The sequence below is a fragment of the Artemia sp. Qi Xiang Cuo genome, chromosome 14, assembly GCF_049724085.1.
Source record: "Artemia sp. Qi Xiang Cuo chromosome 14, ASM4972408v1, whole genome shotgun sequence".
Taxonomy (NCBI): Eukaryota; Metazoa; Arthropoda; class Branchiopoda; order Anostraca; family Artemiidae; genus Artemia; species Artemia sp. Qi Xiang Cuo.
This window is the reverse complement of record NC_142807.1, coordinates 38,184,189-38,210,366: the sequence shown is the minus strand read 5'-3', so window position 1 is coordinate 38,210,366 and position 26,178 is coordinate 38,184,189. Positions and strand designations below refer to the sequence as shown.

Here is a 26,178-nt window from a genome sequence, read left to right as displayed (position 1 = left end):
TCAGTCTTTTTTGCGCAGTGGAACGATAAACACATCAGTCATATCTATAAAAAAATGAAGATGGACATTTTAATAAAGTGTGTTCACATGACAATGTTATTGTAGCAATGAATGCCGACAAGGAGAAGTATTTAAACTATGAAAAAAGTACAAGTGGTAGCACTATTGTAAATGTATGAATGCATTGTCATGACAGTAAGGAATTAAATTTCTTTGGAGTACTGAAAAAATTCAACTCTTATGTTCATGGATATGCGAGATTGAGATCTCCAGAGATGATTGCACTCAAAGAGAATGCCAACATAAAAATAATCGTTGATGACAGGGGACTATTTCTTGCTAGTGTTGCAGGTAACACATAACATACTGATACATCCTATCGTCAGCTTTTGGGTATTAGCATTCAACCGAAGATCCAAAAAATAAAGGTCTACTATTCTACTAATATAATAAACAATATCTTTTATACTTGCGAAACTGTTTCATGTGTAAAAATACCGTGGTAATAGACAGTGAAATTGCTAGAAAAATAAAAAGGGCAATGGCAGAAAATATCACTATGGAATATAAAGATGAATCGATGAAAAACAAAGTACCAGCAAACGTTACTGCCATTGATCAAACAGTCATTGAACCAAATAATACCACAGACGAAAATCATATTGAGCCTGTCGATGACACGCCAGTAAAAGTTGTGTATGACTCAAAATGGAATAATGATTATTTTACTGATTACGAACTAAGAGAAGACAATAGCTACAATATCAAGAGAGAACATGGTGAACTATTTTATGGAACAGATATAAATGTCCAAAGTTGATCATTGATACTAATAATGTATCATAATATATTTTTGTATTATTATTCTACATAGCATTATTTCATTGAAACTATGTTATGCCTTACATTGTTATGTGTTCAGTATTTTTAGAGTATGCTGGCATATCAAACGTTTAGAATGTCTATTAAAACATCGGAGATGTAAGAAAAGGAATTTGCATACATCTATTGTCAGACACATGGGATAACATTGACAAAATCTAGGTATCAGAATGAATAAATTCTTTATCAACATCCGTTATTGGATATGTCATTATGAAAAAATTGTAAGTAAGTAAGTAAGTACGTAACAAACTCTTTCTTGAATTAACCTCTTTGATACACAATACAGAAATTTAATTCAGGAAATTATGAAAAAAAAATTGAACAAATTCTTTATTAACATTCATTATAGATTGAAGTCGCTTCCTAGACAGACAATACAGCAATTTCACAAAATCTAAGTATAAGAGTGAATAAATTCTATATCAACATCCATTTCTCAGATACATAGGAAAAAGTTGACAAAATCTAAGTGTTAGAGTGAATAATTTTTTTTTATTTACATCTTTTGTCAGATACATTGGATAAAATTGACAGAATCTAAGTGTCAGAGTGAATAAATTTTTTTATCAACATCCTATGTCAGATACATCAAATAAAATCGAAAAAATATAAATTTCAGAATGAATAAATGCTTTAACAACATCCTTTATCGGATATGTCAGATAAAATTGACAAAATATAAGTATCAGAGTGACTAAATTCTATATCAACATCCTTTTCTCGGATAAATAGGATAAAATTAATAAATTCTAAGTGTTAGAGTGAATAAATTTTTCTTATCAACATCCTTTGCCAGATACATTGGATAAAATTGACAAAATCTAAGTATCAGAGTGAATAAATTCATTATCAACATCCTTTCTCGGATATGTCGGATAAAATTGACAAAATCTAAGTATCAGAGTAAATAATTTTTTTATCAACATCCTTTGCCAGATACATCGAATAAAATTGCTAAAATATTAGTGTCAGAGTGAATAAATTCTTTTGTATCAACATCCTTTGTCAGATACATCAAATAAAATCGAAAAAATTTAAATTTCAGAATAAATAAATGCATTAACAACATCCTTTATCGAATATGTCGGATTAAATTGACAAAATCTAAGTATCAAAGTGACTAAATTCTATATTAACATCCTTTTCTCAGATACGTAGGATAAAATTGACAAATTCTAGGTGTTAGAGTGAATAATTTTTTTATCAACATCCTTTGCCAGATACATCGGATAAAAATGACAAAATCTAAGTATCAGATTCAATAAATTCATTATCAACATCATTTTTTGGATATGTCGGATAAAATTGAGAAAATCTAAGTATCAGCGTGAATAATTGTTTTTTAACAACATCCTTTGCCAGATACATAGAATAAAATTGATAAAATATACGTGTCAGAGTGAACAAGTTTTATTTTTATCAACATCCTTTGTCGGACACATCGAATAAAAATTGACAAAATACAAATATCAGAATGAATAAATGATTTAACAACATCCTTTATCAGATAGGTTGGATAAAATTGACAAAATCTAAGTATCAGAGTGATTAAATTCTACATCAACATCCTTTTCTCGGATACATAGATTAAAATTGACAAAATCTAAGTGTTAGAAGGAATATTTTTTTATCAACATCCTTTGCCAGTTACATCGGATAAAATTGACAAAATCTAAGTGTCAGAGTGAATAAATTCATTTTCGACATCCATTGTGGGATATGTCGGATAAAATTGATAAAATCTAAGTATCAGAGTGATTAAATTCCATATCAACATAATTTTTTTGGATACATGGGATAAAATTGACAAAATCTAAGTATCAGAGTGAATAAATGCTTTATCAACATCCTTTAAATGCATTATCAACATCATTTGTCGGCTATATCATATAAAATTGACAAAATCTAAGTATCGGAAAATCTAAGTATCTATATCAACATCCCTTTTTCGGGTACATGGGATAAAATTGACAAAATCTAAGTATCAGATTGATTAAATTCTATATCAACATCCCTTTCTCGGGTACATGGGATAAAATTGACAAAATATAAGTATCAGAGTGAATAATTTATTTTTATCAACATCATTTATCAGTTTCAACTATTATAATTAGCAAAATCTCAGTATCATAGTGAATGAATGCTTTTTCAGCATTTTATGTCGGATATGTTGAATAAAATTGACAAAATATACATATAAGAATGAATAAATACTTTAACAAAATCCTTTGTCAGATAAGTTGGATAAAATTGACAGAATTTAAGTATCAGAGTTATTAAATTCTATATCAACATCCCTTTCTCGGATAAATGGGATAGAATTGACAAAATCTAAGTATCAGAAGTGAATAAATTCATTATCAACATCCTTTGTCGGATTTGTCGGATAAAACGACAGAATCTAAGTATCAGAGTGAATAAATGCTTTATCAACATCCTTGAAATGCATTATCAACAGCATTTGTCGGCTATATCGGATAAAATTGACAAAATCTAAGTATCAGAGTGACTAAATTCTATATCAACATCCTTTTCTCGGATACATAGGATAAAATTGACAAATTCTAAGTGTTAGAGTGAATAAATTTTTTTATCAACATCCTTTGCCAGATACATCGGATAAAATTGACAAAATCTAAATTTCAGAATGAATAAATTCATTATCAACATCCTTTGTCAGATATGTCGGATAAAATTGACAAAATCTAAGTATCAGAGTGAATTATTTTTTGTATCAACATCCTTTGCCAGACACATCGAATAAAATTGATAAAATATTAGTATCAGAGTGAATAAATTTTTTTTATCAACATCCTTTGTCAGGTACATCAAATAAAATTGACAAAATCTAAATTTCAGAATGAATAAATGTTTAAACAACATCCTTTATCGGATATGTCGGATAAAATAGACAAAATCTAAGTATCAGATTGATTAAATTCAATATCAACATCCCTTTCTCTGGTACATGGGATAAAATTGACAATATCTAAGTATCAGAGTGAATAATTTATTTTTTCTCAACACCTTTTATCAGTTAAAACAATTATGATTAACAAAATCTAAATATCAGAGTGAATAAATGAATAAATTTAGACTAGGTTACGTGCGCGCACGTAACATAGTCTAAATTAACCTTAAAAAATGAAATAAAAATATGTCGACTTTGCATGTCTCTCTCACTATGTATGTGCCGTCGCGGTGTATACTCCATGTCTTTCTCGGTTTTTGTGTCTAAATCTAAGTATTTGTACGTGTTTTTATCTCTCTCACTCTTTTTGCCTGTATGTCTGGGCGGGTGTTTGCTTATTCCAATGCATGTCTGGGCACTCTAAGTGAACCTTAATTAACTCAACTTTTTAAATATCTCTCTCACTATGACTGTGTTTCTGAGCGGGTGCTCTGCCATCTATAACTGGTCTAACCTAAATTCAACGTAACGACGCATGAAGTCAAAATGAATAGAACTTGGATTTTATGACTTTTATCTGATGTATCCCATAAAAACTTTGAAAACGAATTTATTCTTTCTGGTGCTTAGATTTTGTCAATTTTATCCGATGTATCTGACATGTGATGTTGATAAAGCATTTAAGGGATATTGATAAAGCATTTACTCACTCTGATACTTAGATTTTGTCAATATTATCCCATGTATCTGAGAAAGGGATGTTGATATAGAATTTAATAACTCTGATACTTAGACTTTGTCACGTTTATCCCAGGTATTTGGGAAAGGGATGTTGATATAGAATTTAATCAATTTGATACTTAGATTTTGTCAATTTTATCCGATAAAGCCGACAAATGATGTTGATAATGCATTTCAAGGATGTTGATAAAGCATTTATTCCCTCTAACACTTAGATTTTTTCAACTTTATCCCAAGTATCTGAGAAAGGGATGTTGATATGGAATTTAATAGTTCTGATACTTAGATTCTGTCAATTTTATCCAACATATCCGGCAAAGGATGTTGTTAAAGCATTTATTCATTGTGATATTTAGATTTTGTAAATTTTATTCAACATATCCGACAAAGGATGCTGAAAAAGCATTTTTTCACTCTGATATTTAGATTTTGTTACTTTTTATTTGATGTATCTGACAAAGGATGTTGATAAAAAAAATTTGTTCACTCTGACACTTATATTTTATCAATTTTATTCGATGTATCTGGCAAAGGATGTTGATAAAAAAATTATTCACTCTAATACTTAGATTTTGTCACTTTTATCCGACATATCCGACAAAAGATGTTGATAATGAATTTATTCACTCTGATACTTAGATTTTGTCAATTTTATCCGATTTATCTGGAAAAGGATGTTCATGAAAAAAAAAATTTATTCATTCTAACACTTAGAATTTGTCAATTTTATCCTATGTATCCAGGAAAAAGATGTTGATATAGAATTTAGTCACTCTGATAATTAGATTTTGTCAATTTTATCCGACATATCCGATCAAGGATGTTGTTAAAGCATTTATTCATTCTGAAATTTAGATTTTGTCAATTTTATTTGATGTATCTGACAAAGTATGATGATAAAAAAAATTATTCACTCTGACACTTATATTTTGTCAATTTTATTCGATGTATCTGGCAAAGGATGTTCAAAAAAAAAATATTCACTCTGATACTTCGATTTTGTCAATTTTATCCGACATATCCGACAAAGGATGTTGATAATGAATTTATTCATTCTGAAATTTAGATTTTGTCAATTTTATCCGATGTGTCTGGCAAAGGATGTTTAAAAAAAAAAAAATTGTTCACTAACATTTAGAATTTGTCAATTTTATCCTATATATCCGAGAAAACGGTGTCGATATAGAATTTAGTCACTCTGATACTTAGATTTTGTCAATTTTATCCGACATATCCGATAAAGGATGTTGTTAAAGCATTTATTCATTCTGAAATTTAGATTTTGTCAACTTTATTTGATGTATTTTACAAATGTTGTTGATAAAAAAAATTATTCTCTCTGACACTTATATTTTATCAATTTTATCCGATGTATCTGGCAAAGGATGTTCATAAAAAAAGTCTGTCACTCTGACACTTAGATTATGTCAATTTCATCCTGTGTATCCGAGAAAAGGATGTTGATTTAGAATTTAGTCACTCTGATACTTAGATTTTGTCAATTTTATCCGACATATCCGATAAAGTATGTAGTTAAGGCATTTATTCATTCTGAAATTTAGATTTTGTCAATTTTATTTGATGTATCTGACAAAGGATGCTGATAAAAAAAACTTGTTCACTCGGACACTCATATTTTATCAATTTTATTCGAAGTATCTGGCAAAGGATGTTGATAAAAAAAATTATTCACTCTGATACTTAAATTTTTTCAATTTATCCGACATATCAGACAAAGGATGTTGAGAATGAATTTATTCACTCTGATGATTAGATTTTGTAAATTTTATCTGATGTATCTGGCAATGGATGTTGATAAAAAAATTATTCACTCTAAAACTTAGAAGTTGTCAATTTTATCCTATGTATCAGAGAAAAGGATGTTGACATAGAATTTAGTAACTCTGATACTTAGGTATTGTCAATTTTATCCGACATATCCGATAAAGGATCTTGTTAAAGCATTTATTCATCTGAAATTTAGATTTTGTCCATTTTATTTGATATATCTGACAAAGGATGTTGATAAAAAATTTATTCACTCTGACACTTAGATTCGGTCAATTTTATCCGATGTATCTGACAAAAGATGTTGATAAAAAAAATTTATTGAATCTAACATTTAGATTTTGTCAACTTTTTCCTATGTATCCGACAAATGGATGTTTATATAGAATTTAATCACTCTTATACTCAGATTTTGTGAAATATCTGTATTGTCTGTCTAGGAAGCGACTTCAATCTATAATGAATGTTAATAAAGAATTTGTTCAATTTTTTTTCATAATTTCCTGAATTAAAAAATCTGTATTGTGTATTCTAGAGATGAATTAAAGAAAGAGTTTCTTACTTAATTTCTTTTACGCAATTTTTTCACCGTGACAAATTCAATTACAAGTGATGATAAAGCGGGAATTTAACTCGAAATTCATGTGCCGTTTAGTTAACAGGAGAGTCGTGATGGCAGGTATAAACGGTTTCTATTTTTCCCATCTCTGATGTTTTAACTTGTATTAACAGCGTTCGGAGTAATAGTAAAGTCCAAAAATAATAAGCGCATAACAATGTAATGCATAATATATTTTAATGAAATAATGCTATGTAGAATATTAATACAAAAATATATTATGATACATTATTAGTATCAATGATCAACTTTGCACATTTTGAATCTGTTCCATAAAATAGTTCACCATGTTCTCTCTTGATATTGTAGCTATTGTCTTCTCTTAGTTCGTAATCAATAGAATAATCATTATTTCATTTTAAGTCATACACAACTTTTACTGGCGTGTCATCGACAGGCTCAATATACTTTTTGTCTTTGGTATTATCTGGTTCATTGAATGTTTGATCAATGGCAGTAACGTTTGCTGGTACTTTGTTTTTCATCGATTCATCTTTATATTCCATAGTGATATTTTCTGCCATTGCCCTTTCTATGTTCTGGCAATTTCACTGTCTATTATCTCATTATTTTTACACAGGTAACAGTTTCGGCACGTAGACAAGATATGGTTTATGATATTAGTAGAAGAGTAGGCCTTTCTTTTTTTTGATCTTCCTTTAAATGCTAATCCCCGAAAGCTGACGATAGAATATATCAGTAGGTAATGTGTTACCTGCAACAGAAGCAAGGATTTGTCCTCTATCATCAACGATTATTTTTATATTGGCATTTTCTTTGAGTGCAATCATCTCTGGAGATCTCAATCTCGCATATCCACCAACATAAGAGTTGAATTTTTTCGGTACTCCAAACAAATTTAATTCCTTACTGTCATGACAATGCATGCATACATTTCCAATAGGGCTACCACTTATACTTGTTTCATAGTTTAAATACTTCTCCTTGTCAGCATTCAATGCTACAATAACATTGTCATGTGAACACACTTTATTAAAATGCTCCATCTTCACTTTTTTAAAGATATAACTTATGTGTTTATCGTTCCACTGCGTAATAAATACTGATTTAATACATGCAATAGACTAGGTAGTGTCGATAACCGGCCATAGAGTACCAGTGGGAAAGCCTCATCGTGTCTCTGAGCAACCATAGAGTACAATTGTTATAGCCATAAGAATATTTCACGTCATTTTAAGATACGTAAAAAAAGTAGAATAATTTCGAAGTTTAAAAAAAAAAAGTTTGTTTTTTATGAAAAAAATATTGAATTAGAACCATCAGTCCTCATCATTTGGAGTATGGGTATGCAAAAGAATATATTAAAAAATTTTAATCAAAAGTGTCATTCAATTTTTCTAATATGATTTAGAGATGTAAAAAAAAAGTTGAATAATTTCGAAGTCCAAAAAAAATTTATTTAAAAAAAATAGTTTGTTTTCTTGAAAATAATATTGAATTAGAACCATCAGTCCTCATCAATAGGAGTATGGGTATGCACAAGAATATATTTTAAAATTTAAATCAAAAGGCTCATTCTATTTTTCTGATATGATTTGGAGATGTAAAAAAAAGTTGAATAATCTCGAAGTCGAAAAAAAATTAGTTAAAAAAAATAGTTTACTTTTATGAAAAAAAAATATTGAATTAGGATCATCAGTTCCCATAATTAGGAATAGGGGTATGCACAAGAATATATTTTAAAATTTATATCAGAAGTTTCATTCTATTTTTCTAATATGATTTAGAGATGTAAAAAAAAGTTGAATAATTTCAAAGTCCAAAATAAAATTTATTTAAAAAAAATAGTTTGCTTTCATGCAAAAAATATTGAATTAGAACCATCAGTCCTCATCAATAGGAGTATGTGTATGCACAAGAATATATTTTAAAATTTAAATCAAAACGGTCATTCTATTTTTCTGATATGATTTGGAGATGTAAAAAAAAAGTTGAAAAAATATATCATGTTAAAAAAAAAAAAATTAAAAAAAAATTAAAAAAAAAATTTTAAAAATGGGGGGGGGCAAAGTTGGAGGGAAAGGGCGCCCTTCAAGTTTGGGGATAGGGGACCTTTGGGGGGTTGAGGTCTCTGGTGGTTAGGGTCGTTGGTGCTTATGATCGTTGATGGTTCGTACTCACATACACCTTACTACTTGATTTTCAAGGAATTCTAAGGTTTGTTCTGAATTCCATTATTAAATTATTTTCTTGCCATCTACATCTCTCTTAGTTTCAACTTTTTAGTATACTATAACGTTAAGCTCTATTTTGAATTGGCAACACTGTTCAAAGACCACTTGTGTATTATACAGAACACATCGAAGAAGTAAAGCTATGTCAAGTCATAAGACCATTTTATCATCGTTAACCATTTCCATATATTGATATTGTTCCAAATTTTTAATAAATAAGCTATGAGTTAACATGCTCTTCGAGGTTACCTTAACTGCTAATCGGTTAAACACTTTTTTCTCCACCTTCATATGATCCAATTCAAAAGTGTAACTAAAAACTCTAAGCTAAGACTCTAGGCTAAAACTCCATGCTAAAACTCTCAACTAAAACTAAATTAAACTATAACTCTAAACTAAAACTCTTAGCTGAAACTAAACTAAACTATAAGTGTAACTAAAAACTCTAAGCTAAGACTCTAGGTTAAAACTCTAAGCTAAAACTCTTAACTTAAACTAAACTATAACTCTAGAAAACTCTTAACTGAAACTAAACTAAACTATAATTGTAACTAAAAACTCTAAGCTATGACTCTAAAGTAAAACTCTAAACTAAAAGTCTTAACTAAAACTAAATGATAACTCTAGGTAAGATAGGATAAGATATTTATTTCAAAAAGATCACTATCACAAGCCCACAAAGGGCCAAATTTGGACTTTGGAGTCGACAATATAAATGATAGCACTAAAACTGTCAAAAATGAAACAACAACAACGAAATAGAAAAATCATAATTAACAATCATTTAACAGTCAATAATTAAAACTGTAAAAAGTCAATGAAAAATTTAAAATGATAAAAACTGGTCAAAAGAAGCATACACAAATACGAATTAGAAAAAGAATTATAACGGATCTAAAAAAAGGGAGGGGGGGGGGGAATAAACGTATATACACAGAAAAAAAGAGCGAGACATAAATGCATATGAATTAAAATATACACTAAGAAAGTGTCAATAATCCAACTACAGTAAGTCAATAAAAGAGTTAAAAAATAAAACTGGTCAAGAAGGGGGGGGGGGACACAAAAAAAAAGAAAAAAAAAGAAACTATTGGGACATTTTATTAATTTTATCTGTAATAAAGGGGACAAAAGTTCTTTCATATCTCGAAGTAACGCAGTGAATGGGGGACAAAACAGGGATGGGATCAGAAACAGCTCAAGGCGGCCGTAATCTGGATGGGGAGTGACGTTTGGGGAAAATAGTTGCCGTCCGAGGGTTTGTTATGGCATTTTTAGAAAAACGGAGGCACAAATTATTTCTTCGTCTCTCGAGGGTCTCTAGGTTTGAAATATTTAACAAATACAAATACGGTATCTTGCCCTCTTTAAAAATAATTCTTAGAGCTCTCTTTTGGACATTTTCAATTTTTTTTTGTTGCTTCATTAGAGAGGCCAGGGTGCCACACAGGACAAGCGTACTCTAATATGGGACGCACAAAAGAAATGTATACTTGTAGTAAATGTGATTGGGGCCAACTGAATTTATTTAAAAGTTTAAGAAGGGAAAGCGAGGAGTTTGCTTGTCGTAGGATATTATTTATATGGGCATCCCATTTCAAATTAGAAGAAATTGTAACACCAAGGAGTTTAAGAGATGTGACAGAGGTTTCAGGAGAAACAGGAGCAAGAAAATGGGGATGGGATTTAAGGAAACTTACTGAGACTATTGCGGATTTAGAAGGGTTAACAGTCATGTCAAGGGAAGAGGCCTCACAGGCAATATCTTTGAGTATGCCCATTGGGTTGCTAAAGATGTTTTTATGACATATCTCTAAATCTGTCAAGTCATTGAAAATTTTACATCTATTCTCTTAAAGGGCTGATAGGTCATTAATCATTAGTGAAAAAAAGAGAGGGCCGAAAATAGTCCCCTGAGGAATGCAATTAAATAGGGTGAGATGATCTGAGAAACAATTTAAATATTTAACTGCTTGAGATCTATTAGAAAGAAAAGAGGCAACAAGCTTAACAAGGAAAGTTTCAATTTGGAATTCATTTATAAGTTTATCTATGAGTAAATTGTGGTTAATCAAATCAAAAACTTTTTGAAGATCAATAGAAATTAGATTAAGCCAAGTGTTAGTTTTTTCATGTAGTTTACCCATGGTATCAACAAGATGGATCAGGTAATGAGAGGTTGACGTGGATTTAAGATTACCAAACTGTCTAAGATGAATGAGGGGGAGGACTTTCATCTTAAGCCAGTCTACGAGAAAACTTTCATACAATTTTGAAAAAATCGAGGTGAGGGTAATAGGACGAATACCATCAAAACCAGGCTTCCCATTTTTCTTTTTGATTGAGGTAATAAAGCCTTTTTTCCAATATTGAGTGAACTATCCAAATTCGGTAATTTCATTGAACAGGGTGGATAGGGGTTTTGAGAGGTAATCACTGAAAGCTTTAATCAGAGGAACAGGAATATCTAAAGGGCAAATGCTTGATCGTTTTAGTTTTTCAATTTTTTTTACAACATCAAGTGGAGAGATATGTGGGAGTGAAAAAGGAACAGGAATATCTGGAAATTCGTAAGATAGTGGTGGGAGACTCTGGGCAATAGAAGCCGAAAACTTATTGAGGTTATTAGCTGGGGTCTTTGGAGGTTCATTTATATTAAAATTTAGTTGTTCTTGACTCTTGCCGGTAAGTTTTTTAATTTCAGAGTACCAGTTCTTTGGTTTATCATGGCACAAGTATTTAATTTTATTTTTATAATAGGCTCGGGCAGCTTTTCTAATTAGACTTTTTAATTCCCTTCTTAACTTATTTGCTTCTGCTAAATTACCCCTCTTAAATAAGCTTATTTTCGCGCGGATTAATATTTTTATGTGATTATTTATATAAGGTTTATCACTGGAGCACTTTCTGATTTTTTTTTTCCGGGAAACATAATGAATAGGAATCAATTAGTTTTTTGTGAAAAATCAAAATTTTGTCGTCAAGGTTATTAGAATTATAAAGACCTGGCCAACTTTCACTGGTCAGCCATGATCCAAAAGAAAAAAGTCCTGCGTCACTGAGGGGACGGCAAACCCCAATGAAGGTAGTAAAGGAATGTTCAATGGCTGAGGAGGGAGAAAAAGAAGACAATAGTGGTAACTGCCTCCTAGTGGTGGCAGTGCTTGCGGGGAGTTATAAAACTTACTCATGTTTGAACAAATAACATCCAGAGAGGTGTTACCTTTTGTTGTAGATATTTTAACCAGTTGTTTAATATTAAGAGAGGTGCAGATAGAGTCTATCCTCAGGTCATTCGCATCACCAAGTAAGCAAATACCAGCGTTCGGATACTTTGATAACACAAAGTCAGCACTTATAAGAAAATGTTGGATAAATTTGCGTTCCTGGTCAAAACATTGGTTAGGGGAATGATAAAAGACGGCGGTTACAATTAAATTGAAAGGGCGGGGAAGTACTTTCGGTCGAAGGCTCAGCCATAGAATTTCATCATAATCTGATAAGTTGGGGGTGGGGATGAGTTTAGGTTGTAGGTTATCTCGGACAAAAAAAAAATATACCACCCCCTTTTTTCCCAAGAGGGTGGTCGGGAGGGCGAAGTTTTATGAACTGAATATAATTGCTAATTTTTAGGAGATCTGGGTTCTGGGACTGAACCTCTGTCACAGCAATAACATTAATTTTATGAATTTCAGAGATACCCTCGAGTTCGGTAATTTTGTCAAAATTCAGGCTCTCAGCATTGGTAAGTAGGAAAGTTGGAAATTTTAACCGATTTGGGTATTGGGATTTTTTTTCAATTCAGGAAGGAGTTATTTGGGGTTGAAGTTTATGAGAAGGGTGCTGTGGGTAAGGGTGTGGTTTTGAGGCATTATTAAAAAGCGGGACTGGACCGGGCTTGAGAGAAAAGGAGGACAGCCAACGAATTATGGGAATGTTATTAAGTTGGGATGGAACTGCGGTGGAATTCGTCTTACTATTTGAAGTTTTAGAAATTTTGCATGGATGTGTTTCCTGTGGATCATTCTGCCTGCTTACTCTTAAACCAGAGTTATACTGGTAGGGTAGCCAGGGGGGATAACGTGCAAGGAAAGGGAGAAAGGTTTCCTGGTGATCTGGTAATAATTCAACTTGGGAGTTATCTTTATATGGGGGTTGGGGGGGGGCAAGATGATGCTGAGGGAGGGAAGTGAGGTGGGGGGTGTCTGAGAGGGGAGGGGTCGGGTTTGTTTCGGCAAATAACGGGTGGAGTCCAGAACCGGACGGTAAATTCTTGGACGCACGGAGAAGAACGGAGTCGAAAGGAAGGGGATTTTTGGGAGGAAAATGAGTACGGGGGGGGTTTGGGGATGGTCCGAATTGAGTACAGTGATTGTGGGGGTTGGACTAACTGGGCAGGCGTAAGTAAATGGGGCGGAGGATTGTTTCGAGGGATGGGTTCCTGAGGTATACTGTGCTGTATCGGGTATGCAGGGAGATAAGCACGAAAATTGAATGGAACACGACCTAGGGGAGGGGGGGGGGTCGTGAATACTGTCGGCGTCGACCTAAAAAACGTTTGGTTTGTTGCTCAGTTTTTTGGCACCTACTACGACTCTTAATGGGCCATTTGATATGATGTTTTTCACAGCCGAAGCATCTCCCACTTGAAAAGCGTTTGCAGATATCAACATGGGGGTATTTGCAAAAATTATTCATACAACGGCTAAAAACATGAAACTTACCAATTTGTAGATATTTACATTTACTAGACATGCATCTACTGTCTTAAAAACTAAAGCACACTTTCGGTTGATTGCACTTAAGATCACGGAACTCATTTTTTTGAATATATTATTGCATTTGGGTGATAATTACCGCTTGTAAGTTCAAGATAATTGTCAATCTTTAAAGATGTCATTACCACTGGATTTCAAGAATAAATTATCTTCAGTTAAAACAAGGTCAGAAGAATTAGTTTGTGTAACCTTTTTAATCCCTTGAAAAAATTCTGCCAAAGGAAGTGCACTAGCACTTGCTTGATTACATATATTGAAGTTTTCAGATTCAAAGGGTTTTACAGTTTTTACGCAACTTGAAGAATTTGGATAATGCATATTTAAATTAGAAGTATCAGCTGAAGGAGAAACACTGGGCGACGTAGGGCATTTGAATTCATGTTTAGCATCAACAATTGCTAGCTGAAAACCGACTTTTAACATTTTGATCTCATTGTCCTTGAAAACATCACTTTTATGACGCTCATAAAGATCAGATAAACTATCATAAAGAAATTCAAGATTAGTAATCCGTTTCCTGAGATTGACGATTTCCGTGTCTTTTTTTATGCAATCTTCACAGGTATGGGGCTCGAAGACACTAGCCGTTTCTGCAATGCTTGCCGATTCACCTTTACTGGAACCATAGATTTGGGGGGAAATTTGGTAATGATGGGCTGTGGTTATTTTTGTAGAATCAATCGATCCATCAGAACTAGTGTTGACATTACCCGAAGCACAAGGCATAGTAGGGGGCTTTGTAATACCACTTCGAACGATCACTTTAGGTTGATTTTCGTTGTAGATGGATCAATTTTTTTCATCCGAAATAACGGAGGATTTTACAGCCTCGATTGGTTGAACCACTTCTGGTTTATTAGCGATGGTATTAATCACGTCATTTTCAACCATCGACGCTCGGCATTGAACGCATAACCAATTACGGTTTTTAAGGCGATTACTTTTTGTTATGCCAGCACAAGCAGGGTGCAACCAAGCATTGCACTTAGAACACTGGAAAGACCCAGTTCCACATTTTCTGTAGCATTCATTACAAGGATGGGACATTCTAGGCTAAGGAATAAAAACAAGACAGACCTTGAATTGGAAGCTATATCTTCAACTAAAACTTGGTCGCCTAAGCCAGGATTAGCACTGGTACTTGCTAAAGAAAAGTTCACAAGGCTGATCTCACGTCTTCACTTAAAAATCACAAGCGTCATTTATTTCAAAACAAGACGTCTTGACAGGTCAAGATCTAACTAAAACTCCAAGCTAAGACTAAACTAAAACTCTAAGCTAAGACTCTAAACTGAAACTCTAAACTAAAACTCTTAACTAAACTAAAACTCTTAACTAAACTACAACTAAACTAAACTATAACTCTAACTAAAACTCTAAGCTAAGACTTTAAACTAAAACTCTAAAGTCTAAACTCTAAGCTAAGACTCTAAACTAAAAATCTTAACTAACACTAAACTACAACTCTAAACTAAACTAAAACTATACTAAACTATAACTCTAACTAAAACTCTAAGCTAGGACTATAAAGTAAAACTCTCAAATAAAACTATTAACTAAAACTAAACTACCACTCTAAAAAAAAACTCTTAACTAAAACTAAACTAAACTTCAACTCTAACTAAAACTCTAAGCTAAGACTCTAAACTAAAACATTAAATTCTCAACTAAAACTAAACTAAACTATAAATATAACTAAAACTCTAAGCTATGACTCTAAAGTAAAAATCTAAACTCTAAACTAAAACTCCAAACTAAAACTAAACTATAACTCTAACTAAAATTCTAAGCTATGAATCAAAATTAAAACGCTAAGTTAAAACTCTAAATTTGAAACTCTAAACTAAAACTCTTAACTAAACTACAACTCTAAACTAAAATATAACTCTAACTAAAACTCTAAGCTATGACTCTAAACTAAAACTCTAAACTCTAAAATCTAAACTAAAACTCTAAACTAAAAATCTAAACTAAAACTAAAATACAATTCTAAACTAAACTAAAACTAGACTAAACTATAACTCTAATTAAAACTCTAAGCTAAAACTCTAAAGTAAAACTCTAAACAAAAACTCTCAACTAAAACTAAACTACAACTCTAAACTAAAACTCTTAACTGAGACTAAACTAAACTATAACTCTAACTAAAACTCTAAGCTATGACTCTAAGCTAATACTCTAAACGCTAAACTATAACTCTTAACTAAAACTAAACTATAAGTCTAAACTAAAACTCATGACTAAAACTAAACTAAATTATAACTCTAACTGAAAGCTAAGATTCTAAACTAAAACTCTAAACTCTAAACTAAAACTCTCAACTAAAACTAACTAAACTATAAACTCTAACTAAAACTCTAAGATAAGACTCTAAGCTAAAACTCTAAACTGAAACCCTTAACTGAAACTAAACTAAACTATAAGTGTAGCTAAAAGCACTAAGCTACGACTCTAGGCTAAAACTCTAAAGTAAAACTTTTAAGTAAAACTAAACTAAACTATAACTCTAAACTAAATTTCTTAACTGAACTAAACTATAAGTGTAACTAAAAACTCTAAGCTAAGACTCTGGGCTAAAACTCTAAGGTAAAACTCTTAACTAAAACTAAACCAAACTATAACTCTAAACTAAAACTCTTAGCTGAAACTAAACTAAACTATAAGTATAACTAATAACTCTAAGCTAAGACTCTAGGCTAAAACTCCAAGCTAAAACTCTTAACTAAAACTAAATTAAACTATAACTCTAAACTAAAACTGTTAGCGGAAACTAAACTAAACTATAAATATAACTAAAACTCTAAGCTATGACTCTAAAGTAAAAATCTAAACTCTAAACTAAAACTCTTAACTAAAACTAAACTATAACTCTAACTAAAACTCCAATCTAAGACTCTAAACTAAAACTCTAAGCTAAGACTCTAAACTGAAACTCTAAACTCTAAACTAAAACTCTTAACTGAAACTAAAATAAACTATAAGTGTAACTAAAAACTCTAAGCTAAGACTCTAGGCTAAAACTCTAGGCTAAAACTCTTAACTATAACTAAACCAAACTATAACTCTAAACTAAAAATCTTAGCTGAAATTAAACTAAACTATAAGTGTAACTAATAACTCTAAGCAAAGACTCTAGGCTAAAACTCCAAGCTAAAACTCTTAACTATAACTAAATTAAACTATAACTCTAAACTAAAACTCCAAGCTAAAACTCTTAACTAAAACTAAATGAAACTATAACTCTAAACTAAAACTCTTTGCTGAAACTAAACTAAGCTATAAGTGTAACTAAAAACTCTAAGCTAAGACTCTAGGTTAAAACTCTAAGCTAAAACTCTTAACTAAAACTAAACTAAACTATAACTCTAAACTAAAACTCTTAACTGAAACTAAACTATAAGTGTAACTAAAAACTCTAAGCTATGACTCTAAAGTAAAAATCTAAACTCTAAACTAAAACTCTTAACTAAAACTAAACGATAACTCTAACTAAAACTCCAATCTAAGACTCTAAACTAAACCTCTAAGCTAAGACTCTAAACTGAAACTCTAAACTCTAAACTAAAACTCTTAACTAAACTACAACTCTAAACTAAACTACAACTAAACTAGACTATAACTCTAACTAAAACTCTAAGCTAAGACTTTAAACTAAAACTCTAAACTAAAACTCTTATCTAAAACTAAACTACAACTCTAAACTAAAACTCTTAACTGAGACTAAACTAAACTATAACTCTAAATAAAACTCTAAACTATGACTCTAAGCTAATAATCTAAACTCCAAACTAAAACTCTTAACTAAAACTAAACTATAAGTCTAAACTAAAACTCATGACTAAAACTAAACTAAATTATAACTCTAACTGAAACTCTAAACTAAAACTCTAAACTAAAACTCTTAACTAAAACTAAACTATAACTCTTAACTAAAACTAAAATAAACTATAAACTCTAACTAAAACTCTAAGATAAGACTCTAAGCTAAAACTCTAAACTCAAAACTAAAACTCTTAACTAAAACTAAACTAGAACTCTAAGATAAAACTCTAAGCTAAAACTCTAAACTCTAAACTCTAAACTAAAACTCTTAACTAAAACTAAACTACGCTATAACTCTAAACTAAAACTCTTAACTTAAACTAAACTAAGCTATAAGTGTACCACGTAACAATGTAATGCATAATATATTTTTAATGAAATAATGTCATTAATACAAAAAATATATTATGATACATTATTGATATAAATGGTCAGCTTTGGACATTTTGAATCTGTTGCTTGAAATAGTTGACTATGCTGTTTCTTTATATTGTAGCTATTCTCTTGTCTTAGTTCCTAATTAGTGGAACAATCATTATTCTATTTTGAGCCATACACAATATTTATTGGTGTGTCAACGACATATTCAATATGCGTCTTGTCTTTGGTATTTTTTGGTTCATTTACTCCAAAGAAATTTAATTCCTTACTGTCATGACAATGCAAGCATACGTTTCTGATAGTGCTACCACTTGTACTTACTTCATAGTTTAAATAATTCTCCTTGTCAGCATTCAATGCTACAATAACACTATCATGTGAACACACTTTCTTAAAGTGCTTCATCTTCACTTCTTAGAGATATTAGTTATGTGTTTATCCTTCCACGGCGTACAAAATACTGATTTAATACATGCAATAAACTAGGTAGTGTCGATAACCGGCAATAGAGAACCAGTGGGAAAACCGCATCGTGTCTCTGAGCAAGCATAGAGTACGATTGCTAGAGCCTTAAGCATATTTCATGTCATTTTAAGATATGTAAAAAAAAAGTTGAATAATTTCGATATCCAAAAAAAAAATTTAGTCCAACAAAAAAAGTGCTACTACAAACAATATTTTTCTATAATAAAAGTCACAGACTAATATTTCTATATCATTCTCATTTTGAATTTGAGAAATATTAAATGTGATTTTTTTATGTTTTAAGTATGTTTAATATCATTCCAAGGGATGTAAAAAAAAAGTTGAAAAAAATACCATGTTAAAAAAAAATTGGGGGAGGGGGCCTAAAATTTGGGGGGGAGGGGGTGAAAAGTTGGGGGAGGGGGCCTCTTGGAGGTTGGGGGTATGGTGAGGCTTCTGAGGTTGAGGTTCTTGGTGGTTAGGGTCAATGATGCTTACGGTCCTTGATGGTACATACTCATAATCACCTCACTACTTGATTTCCAAGGATTTCTAAGGATTGTTTTTTGAACTGAGAAAATAAATCATCGTCAGAGTTTTTATACCCGTGTTCAAGGCCAAACATAAAAAAACACGCGTAAAATATTGCTTAACAGACAGAATTTCATAGCCATCAACTTCATTCAACCATACCATGATAACAACCATCGATTTATGCATGATATGTGAACAGCCATGACTATCAGAAACATGAAATTTAATACAAAATGGTTGTACTGTGAACTGCACGAATTTTCATGGTATGCTGATTATAACTACAACATAAAAAACCAACCAAAGATATGACCTTTTTAGGCGTGGTGATTTCTATCTGTCTGCTACTTTTAATTCATACAGTAATGTCCTATCTGTCTGCTACCTTTAATTGACACTATAAAGGAGTACTGTCTGCTTGTATGGTGGGGGGACTGTCCGCTCTCTTATATTACTACATCACTACTTATATATCCAATAAAAATTCCAAATACATTTTTCCAAATACATCCGATCAAAATTTTCAAATGACGATTCTATTCAAAATAGTCCAAAGATCGGATTACAAAAACTTCAGGGTCAACAAAGCCCCCCCCCAAGCCCGAGGGAAGGGTTGTAACTTATGCCCCGGGGACAGATGAGGTTTTGTGGAAGTGGTGGTCTCTTAAACTTCGGAGGGGACTTAAATGGTTATAAATTGAAAATTCTAATTTCCTTTTTAAGAGTTCAAAGCGATCGGAGGGCCAATAGCACCCCCTCCGCACGTATCTGACAAGAATTTTGAGATAGTTATTTTGTTCAAAATAGACCAGAGATCATAAAACAAAACACCGAGGTTTACGTAACCCCCCAGAACCCGGGGCATGTGTTTTAAATTATGCCCCGGGGTAAATAAGATTCTTATGGAAGGGGAGGTCGAATTTTTAAGATAGCCAGTTTGTTAAAATATGGTCAAAAATCAGATAATAAAAACTTCTGGGTCAACACAGCCCCCAAGAGCCCAGGGGCAAGTTTTGTAAGTTATGCCCTAATGAACATAGAAGGATTTTATGCGGGGGTCTTAAAATAGTTCAAAGATCAGATAATTTCGACCTCGCCCCCACTCAAAAACAAAATTTATGATATTTTATTCCGGAAATTATGGACGCTGACCCCCTGTCCCTCCATATCCCAACTCTCCTCCTCCCCTTCGAAAAAACTTAACAATGATAAGTCATGGGAGTTGACCCCTGATCCTCCCTCTATGGCCTGAACCCCCCACCCCCCCCCCCCAAAAAAAAACAACTCATAAACGATATTTTATTCCAAGAATCCAAGAGCTGACCCCTTGGCCCTCCCTTTATGGCCCAGCCTCCTCACTCCCCCCCAAAAAAAATTACTAACAATCCATTATTCCAAAAAGCATCGGAGCTAACTCCTGGTCCTCCCTCCATTGCTCGACCCCCTCCCCCCATTCCAAAAAAAAAATTAATCAACGATATTTTATTCAAAAAATCATGGGAGCTGACCCCTGGCCCTCCCTCTATGGTACGACCCCCCCCCCCCACAAAAAAAACTTACTAACAATATTTTATTCAAAAAGATATGAAATTCCCCCCCCCCACACACACACACACACACAAATTTATTAAAAATACTTTATTCCGAAAATCATGGGAAAATCTGTTTAATTTTATTAGCTCTTTCCAAGATTTTTCAAGACACCTATTGTTTTCGCTAGAAACAGGAGTTTGGCATCTGCCCGTTCCCCTAAAGGTAAAAGCAAAAAGTCTACTGGGTATTTGGTGCTTTACCAAAACGAATTATATTACAAATATTTTCTTTTGTACTGGTTACAACATTGAAAATAAAATGAAAATTGCAGTGAAATAAAATCTTGAGCTGATGAGCTTTCAGCAATTAATATCATTATATATCAAATATTCAGTTTAAATTTATTAGTTCTTGCCAAGCATATTTCCAGACACATAAGTTTTTATTTTGGAATTCCTTTTGGAATAAAAATTTGTTTTCAAATAGGGAATCTTGAAAAACTTAAAACTTTGGCAATCAAAAACGAAAAGGCATTAACCAAAAAAACAAAAACAAAACAAAAATCCGAAAAAGAAGTTTTTCAAAGAAAAGTAAAGGCCATATTAAACTTAAGATCAGAAGAAATGCAAACCTACAATAACTCAAACTCAAAATGACCAGAAATTACTACTAAGGAATACATGAAACCCAAAACGAATAGAAATTAAATAGACATTCATAGCAAAAAAAAACTACAACAGGTACTAATATAAATGTATAAATAAATCTTAAAACGAATAAAACTTAGTTTGAACATGCAATAAAGCTTAAAACAAACAAAAATATTTGGCTATTGAAGCATGAATGAAACCCAAAACGAACAAAAATCAAATAAACAATCATAACAAACAAACATTCAATAGATACTAATATAAATGAATAAATGAATCTTAAAACGAGTGCAACTTAAGTTGAATATGCAAATCAAAAATATTGAAAAAGAAAATAACAACATCCCTACTTTTGTGGCACGACCGTAGAAAAAAAGTCCAGCATAACAAGGACTGTAATTTGTAAACAGCACGAAACTTCAATTTTCTGTATCAAAACATGAACTATAGTACCGGTAATAAGCTAGATATAAAATGAATTCTTTACAGAATAATTTCAAAATTACACCTGCAGCAAACGAACAGCTGGCTATGAATTAGAAAATCTATATAAGCATCTGTCTCAATGCTTAGGCGCTTAAAGGTTTGCTACTAGAAACTTTTCTCTTTAATGTATCGTTTGACATTGCCTGAATGAAAATTTTCAGTCTTCAAGTTTATCACTGAAATAAAAATGGAGGTAACTTTTGAAATAGACTGAACCCAATGATATGAGCTTAGAAATGTATCTTAGAACATAATATGGTAACTAAGAAATTTAATTTGTAAGAGCTTTTTTAGGAACTTCACTTAGAAAAATGAGTGAAACACATGTTAAATGTGTTAAGATTCGCATATTTAGCCCTAAACTTTTGCTTTGTCAGTCCATTTGGTGACTGACGTGGTCGCGGATCTACTCCCCAGTAAGAATCGAGGAATAAATGATTTCAGCTGCAAGGCAGTTTCGAAACTTCGTTTTGATATCTGAGACTTCTCTAGAAATGCGTTTGACACTATTGGATGAGTGTGGAAGGGGCATGACAGAGCACATGAACGTGCAAAGCTCTGAATATTTTGTGAAGCCAAGATCATTTTGAAGCTCATTCAGTTTTTCATCAAAAAAAGCTCTAAACTTCTTAAGTACTGAGGAGGCAAACGCTTATATTCAGCAGGGATTAATCCGAACTGAGAATTTAACTTTTCAGATTGTCAGTCTACTTGGTTCATCACTGGTTCGATGGGAAATACCTCTGGACGTAGAAAATAAAAGCTAAACATGGTATTTAATAATTTGCAGATATTTTCGCTTTGGCAGTGCAACCAAATCCCTTTTGCTTGAAGCAAAGCATGCAACTTGTTGACTTGTGACAAAATAAAGCCCAAGAACTGTAAGTACAGTTTGATATAAACATTTTTCCATTGAGATTTTCCGCTAATCCCGGCTTTATGGCCTTGAATTCTTCGCAAAAGTATACTTCTAAGTACTCTCCACTGTTCAAAAATGCACAAAACTACTGCCCCAAGGGACGACAAGCGGACATCACAGATTTTGAGCAGTCTATGACTTTCCGAGTTCGCTATCCCCTAAAACTTCCTCTAAGCTGCGATTTGTTTTTGTGAATGCTGTATATAGTTGCATATATAGTGAAAAAACTCGTCAAATGCTAGAAAGATTTCCTTGGGGGTGCTGGACGCGCACATAGCAAGGCTACGGCGGATACTGTCGACAGCAACAACATGTGGATTGTTAACTTTCATCAGAACCTTCAACCCCTTTAGCTCTCCCATATTCACAGAAACATTATTCCATCCGAACCCTCTGCAATTCACGTTGCGGAATACTTCTAACGCAAAGCAGCTTATCGACTTCTTCTTTCATGATTTGGGCTGTCGCTTATGCAGCTCAAAAAGCCCTAACAAGCGATCGCAAACGTCTCAGCTGAGGAAACCAGAAGAGAGCTACAGCGGCCATTGATTTAACAGTATATTATATTTGTCCGTCCATTCATCCAGCAATACTGAAAAACTTTCATCTCTGAAGTTTTTCTGAGAGAGACTGTTCTGCAACCGGTGTTAATTTTTTCACATTAACATTTCACTTTTTATCACGGCTGCGTGTAATTTTACCTGAAATCATGGAATCCGGAGACACACTTTTTAGGGGGTTTGGCAGATGCACCATGACCCTGAAAGGCCGCTTATAATCTGTATTGAAGTCACTTAGCTTGAGCTCGGCATTTTCGATATTCTTCTGCAATATTACATTCTTCTGAAATGCAAGTTTGCTTGAGGGCATCTTTGATAGGTCAGTCGTGTGCTGCTGTGCATCGAAATTCTTGTTGTGATATTTTTGACATGTCGAAGAGCAGGGGTAGTTCTTCTACTGTAACTTTGATTAAAACCCGGCAAAAAACCCATGTACCACCCTTTTCATTCTTCTGAATCCGTTTAAGCAAGTCGATTTCAGAAAAACCAGTCGCCAATTAAATTTGAGTCTGTAATTTGACTTTTCTTTCCTGCCTTTGCCTTTATTGTCGTATCATCCTTAACACATTCTTCATCAGAGTCAGACCCGAACGATTCAGATTTGCTATCATTCTTTTCTTATCTACTGAAATCATATCCTGGTCACACTTTTGCTATTATTATTACTGCACACATTTGCTAGGATATCAGCGTTCCTTTCTGTTATCTCTACAGTCTGTGATTCTGTCGGATTTTCTTGTCTCTTAGCTTTCTCAACTGCGTGTCCAGGTTCTTATTAAAAACTTTTGAAGTTTTGCTTGCTTCATCTTAACATGAAAATTGTTTTTAGTATAAAACCTATTAATATGACAATCTAGTAAGTCAAATTTTCCTACAGAAAAAAAACAAGGACAAGGAAAAATATATTAACATTTTCCACAGCAAAATAGTAGTATAGGAGGAAACACGAAGCAACAAATTCGAAAAATTTGATTAGTTGCATAATTTAAGTGATTATTTGCAGGATTTTAGTTTAACCCGGTAAGGTAAGCGAGTTTAAAATTACTTTCTAAAATCATCAAAAAATAAAAAATAATCAGATATAGTTGGCAGAAGTATAGAATTCTGATTGAGCAACCTTGTAAAAAATCCATGGATATCATAGCAATATATGATTTACAGATGATTGAAGTATACGTTGGTATGAAAAGTGCAATCACAATCTGAATATCAGATCTAAAAGCAACATCTAAATCAAACAAACGTAAACTCTTGTCAGATTGCTTGACAGGAGTTAAAAAAACTCACTACTCATTACGACAGTGTTGACAATGATGATCTTCACACAGTCAGATACAGCAGATTAAAATAGCAGTTAAATTGTATTAAAGTCGGGTACAAACCTTAATGATGACTAAAAATCTAACTCAGTTCTGCACCCATAAGTAGACGTTCAGTAGCTCAAAAACCTTCACTCAATGATAAACACAATTGCGAAATCCTCAGAGGAGATTCTGAGTTATATATCCTCAATATGGGACGTCTCTCTGCAGCTGAAGGAATCCCTTTGGAAGCGCAACAAAATCTCACTATGCACAAAGCACCAAGTCCGCAAAGCAATGGTACACTCTGTTCTTCTCTCTGGGTGTGAAACTTGATCTCCGAAAGCAGGGGAGGTGTAAAACTTGAACATATTGTATCAAAATGCTTATGCTATATACTAGACATTCGCCTTTCAGAGTCTCGAACAACAAAGTCAGGAGAAGATTCGGGGATCGCTCACTTGTCTCCAATGTCTGATGCTTTCAAAATGAGCCGTTTGAGGTGGTTTGGCCTAGTTTGACCTTGAGCCTATTGTGGGCTTCCGCAAATTCAAGCAATCCTGGGATTGTCACTGGCTTGAGATCATAGAGGCTGTAACTTTCGAGTTAACACTCTAGAGAGAAGCATGGCATCGGCTCCTGGGTGCCATGATGAGCCTGGATGCGGTTAGAACGTGCAAAAAGTACAAGCAAGGAAGTAACATTCAAGGCTATCAAGGAAAATCGTTGGATTTTGGAGCAAATGTCCTGAATTTGTACCAGTTCGGTAAAATTGTACAGAATTTCTAACTTAAATTGTACTGAATCTGGTACATCTGTACCACCCATCGCAACACTGCTACTGAGCCTCATGATATTACGTTGAAACATTCAGGAAATGTTGAACTAAATCGAAACACAATATGTGTATGCAGGCTGTCAAAAAGGCGTATCAGCATTATCAATGGAACTGCTTAAAGTATCAATTTGACACTTTCAGCGTATGTTGAGGGGGATGTTGTTTTTAATGAAAAGGCACTATGTACATACTACTACCACTACTAGTACTACTACTGCTACTGCAAAATCTACTACTATTACTAAGGCTAAGGGTATTAAGGTGAGACTTTCAGGGAATATTGAGGGAGACGTTGAACCAAAGAAAAACTCGGGAACTGCGATATCTCAGGAACTGCTGGACGCATTAATTTGAAACTTTCAGTGCATGAAGAAAGGCATGTTTCACCAAACAGGGTTGTTAAAAAGGCGTATCTGTACTGGAATGGCTATGAACAGTAAAGTGAAACTTTCAGGTGATGTTGGGATGGATCTTGAACTAAATCAAAAGGGTGTATTAACAATATCTCAGGAACGCCTGAGGGTATTAAGTTAAAACTTTTAGGACTACTGTACGTACTACTGCTTCTACTACTATAACAAATACTTATACTACTACAACTACTAGCCAGATGTTCAACTATAAATAGAAGCATAATACCAGTAGAGATGCCTTATTGAATACAGAACGAACACATGTGCTGCCACCTACAACTTTTTTTAACACCAAATTTGGGCATAGAGTCCCTAGGGAGAACACGTGGTTAATGGGGTCAATGACCTCTTTTTCCAAG

At 32.8% G+C, this 26,178-nt stretch overlaps 1 protein-coding gene across 2 annotated transcripts in view; it reads left to right on the top strand.

The window, feature by feature from the left end:
- The window catches only part of LOC148944437 (RRP15-like protein), a 114,066-nt gene that overhangs the window by 21,965 nt on the left and 65,923 nt on the right, over positions 1 to 26,178 (top strand). The window contains exon 1 of one of the 2 annotated variants that reach the window (XM_089100442.1): positions 22,509 to 22,669. The exons of the other annotated variant lie outside the window; for it this stretch is intronic. The gene's annotated coding sequence lies outside the window, so the exon portion shown is untranslated. Of the gene's footprint in view, positions 1 to 22,508; positions 22,670 to 26,178 lie in introns of those variants that run through there. 2 annotated transcript variants of the gene reach the window in all.